General features: G+C 42.0%; 1 non-coding gene across 1 annotated transcript; it reads right to left on the reverse strand.

Annotated features, from left to right (window-relative positions):
• Positions 1 to 675: 675 nt before the first annotated feature.
• Positions 676 to 782, reverse strand: LOC141662655 (small nucleolar RNA R71). The gene has a single exon (XR_012550758.1). It is a non-coding gene; the product is annotated as a small nucleolar RNA R71 (small nucleolar RNA).
• Between the last annotated feature and the right edge of the window lie 2908 nt (positions 783 to 3690).

Raw genomic sequence — 3690 nt, forward strand, 5'->3', positions numbered from 1 at the left:
GACTAACAAGTTTTTAACGCCGCTGCCGGCGACTGCAGTGTTAAATTATAGTTTATGTGCTTTCCATCAGTGGTTGTTAAAGTTCACTGACTCAAACATTGTTTCTTTTTTGTTCCTTGTCTGGTTTCAGGTACTCTAGCGAGGGTGTATGCATACGCGTTCGCGTACTCGTAAGAGAATATTGGATAAAGCCGGGAAGAACTTGTGGTAGTTCGTAGGGAAGTTTTTGAGGATAAAGAGAAGCTAGAGGAAAAAGAGAAAGTTAAAGAGCCAATTGTAGTAGCTATGGGTGATCAAGCAGAAAATTCAAAGGCTTTGATGGACTATTCTAAGCTTAAGATTAACGACATTCAGTTTAGCATCATCAGACCAGCCATCAGGGCTAATACTTTTAAGATCAAGTCAAGCACGATCCAGATGATACATATCTCAGTTCAGTTTGGGGGTTCTCCTACAGAAGACCCCAACATGCACATCAGGGATTTCATCAAGATCTGTGACACTTTCAAGTTCAATGATGTGACTGAAGATGCTATCAAGCTATGTCTCTTCCCATTCTCTCTGAGGGAAAAAGCTAAGTGCTGGTTACACTCTCTACCAGCAGGGTCTATCACAACTTGGGAAGATCTTGCTCAAAAGTTTCTCACTAAACTCTTCCCCATGGCGAAGCCTGCTGCAATCAGGAATGCTCTTACCCCGTTCACGCAGCAAACTGGAAAATCTCTGTGTGAGGCTTAGGATCGATATAAGGAGATGCTAAGGAAGTGCCCATACCATGGCATGCCTGATTGGATGATTATTAACTGCTTCTACAGTGGATTGGGTCCTACTTCTAGGCCCATGCTTGATGCAGCATTAGGAGGAGCCTTGTGGGCTAAGAGTTACGATGAAGCTTATGAACTTATTGAACTGATAGTTGCTAATGAGTACCAGAATCCTTCCCAGAGACTGACTCAAGGGAAAGTAGCAGGAATTCTGGAGTTGGTCACAGTGACTGCTATCGCTGCCCAACTTAAGGATTTGACAATGAAGGTGGACACTTTGTCTAATTATGGAGTTAATCAAATCACTAGTGTCTGTGAGCTTTGTGCTGGTGCCCATGAGACTTATCAATGCATAATTTATAGTGAATCAGCTCAGTTTGTGAGCAACTTCCAGCGATCGCAACAACCTGTGCCAGCCACCTATCATCCTAACAACCGCAATCATCCTAATTTCAGTTGGAGCAATGCTCAGAATGTGGCTCAACAGCCTTATCAGCAGTATCTAGCTAAGCAGTACAACCCCCCTGGTTTTCAACAACCACAGTATGCACCAAGACAACAACTCCAGCTGCAACAAGCTAATGAAAAATCTGAATTAGAGGAGTTAAAGCTTATGTGTAAGAGTTAAGTTGTTTCTATCAAGACCTTAGAAAATCAGATTGGGCAAATTGCCAATGCCTTGCTAAATCGTCAACTTGGTACATTGCCTAGTGACACTGAAGTGCCAGGAAAGAAAAAAGCTAAGGAGCAGGTAAAGGCAATCACTTTGAGGTCTGAGAAGGTTGCGAATCCTGAACAAACTCAAGAGTTGACTGAAGAAGCTGGGGCTGAAAAAGAAGCAAAGCAGCAGAATAAAGAAGTGGAACTAAGGAAGACTACTGTTGAGCACACTCAACCTGAGGGTAATACAGAGGAGAAACAGATCTATCCTCCACCTCCTTTTCCTAAGCGGCTACAGAAGAAAAAGCTGGACAAGCAATTTGAGAAGTTTCTGGAGGTGTTCAAGAAACTTCATATCAATACCTTTCGCTGAGGCTCTCGAGCAGATGCCTAGTTATGCAAAGTTTATGAAAGGTATTCTATCTCGGAAGGTGAAGCTAGATGATTTAGAGATTGTCACTCTCACGGAGGAATGTAGTGCTTTGTTGCAACAGAAGTTGCCTCCAAAGCTTAAAGATCTGAAAAGCTTTACTATTCCATGTACTATTGGAAAAGTGTTTTTTGATAGATGCTTATGTGACTTGGGAACTAGCATCAATTTGATGCCCTTGTTAATCTTCAAGCAGTTGGACTTACCTGATCCTAAACCAACTTATACGACCTTGCAGTTGGCTGACCGTTCTATTACATATCCGCGAGGTATTGTGGAGGATGTCTTGGTCAAAGTTGATAAACTTATCTTCCCTGCTGATTTTGTAATTCTTGATTTTGAGGAGGATAAGAAGATTCCCATAATCTTGGGAAGACCTTTCTTAGCAACTGGCCGAACCTTGATCGATATGTAGAAGGGTGAGCTTACAATGCGAGTGCTGGATCAGGATGTTACTTTTAATGTGTTCAATGCTATGAAATTTCCTACTGATAATGAGGAGTGCTTAAAAGTGGAGTTGGTCGATTCGGTGGTCATATCGGAAATTGATCAATTGCTAAGGTCTGATGCCTTAGAAAAAGCCTTATTGGGGAATTCAGATAGTGAAGATGACGAAGGTGAAGAACAATTGCAATATTTGAATGCTTCTCCCTGGAAGGGGAAGATTGATATGCCTTTTGAATCTCTTGGAATGGAGGAATTGAACAAAGCTCCTAAACGCCTCAATCCTTCTATTGAGGAAGCTCCATCTCTTGAGCTTAAGCCTTTACCTGAACATTTGAGGTATGCGTTTTTAGGTGATGCATCTACTCTTCCTGTTATTATTGCATCTCACCTTTCAGGTAGTGATGAGGAAAAGCTTTTGAAGATTCTGAGAAAGTTCAAGTCGGTAATTGGATGGACTATAGCAGATATCAAGGGGATCAACCCTTCTTACTGTATGCATAAAATTCTGCTAGAGGAAGGTAGCAAGCCTACAGTCGAGCAGCAACGAAGACTTAGTCCTATCATGAAGGAAGTAGTGAAGAAGGAAATTCTGAAGTGGCTAGATACATGGATCATATAACCTATCTCTGACAGTTCATGGGTAAGCCCGATTCAATGTGTACCAAAGAAAGGTGGAATTACTGTGGTAGCAAATGAGAAGAATGAGCTTATTCCTACACGGACAGTCACGGGATGGAGAGTCTGCATGGACTATCGGAAGCTGAACAAAGCCACTAGGAAGGACCATTTTCCATTGCCCTTCATTGATCAGATGTTTGACAGGTTGGTCGGTCATGAGTATTAATGTCTTCTGGATGGCTATTCGGGTTACAATCAGATTTGTATCGCTCCAGAAGATCAGGAGAAGACTACCTTCACTTGTCCATTTGCTACTTTCGCCTTCAGACAAGTTTCTTTTGGTCTATGTGGTGCACCAGCCACATTTCAAAGATGTATGATGGCCATCTTTTCTGACATGATTGGCCAGAATGTGGAGGTGTTCATGTACGACCTCTCAGTCTTTGGTGATTCTTTTGATGAATGCTTGCAGAATCTGGGACACGTTCTCAAGAGGTGTATTGAGACCAATCTAATTCTCAACTGGGAGAAATGTCATTTTATGGTGTGTCAAGACATTATTCTCGGGCACAAGGTTTCTAATAAAGGTCTAGAGGTGGACAAGGCCAAGGTGGGGGTTATTGAGAATCTTCCTCCACCTATATCTATCAAGGGGATTCGCAGTTTTCTTGGTCATGCGGGTTTCTACAGGTGTTTCATCAAAGATTTCTCAAAAATTTCAAAGCCTTTGTGCAGTCTTTTAGAAAAAGATGTTCCTTTTAATTTCGATGA

The sequence above is a fragment of the Apium graveolens genome, chromosome 5, assembly GCF_009905375.1.
Source record: "Apium graveolens cultivar Ventura chromosome 5, ASM990537v1, whole genome shotgun sequence".
NCBI classification, from domain to species: domain Eukaryota; kingdom Viridiplantae; phylum Streptophyta; class Magnoliopsida; order Apiales; family Apiaceae; genus Apium; species Apium graveolens.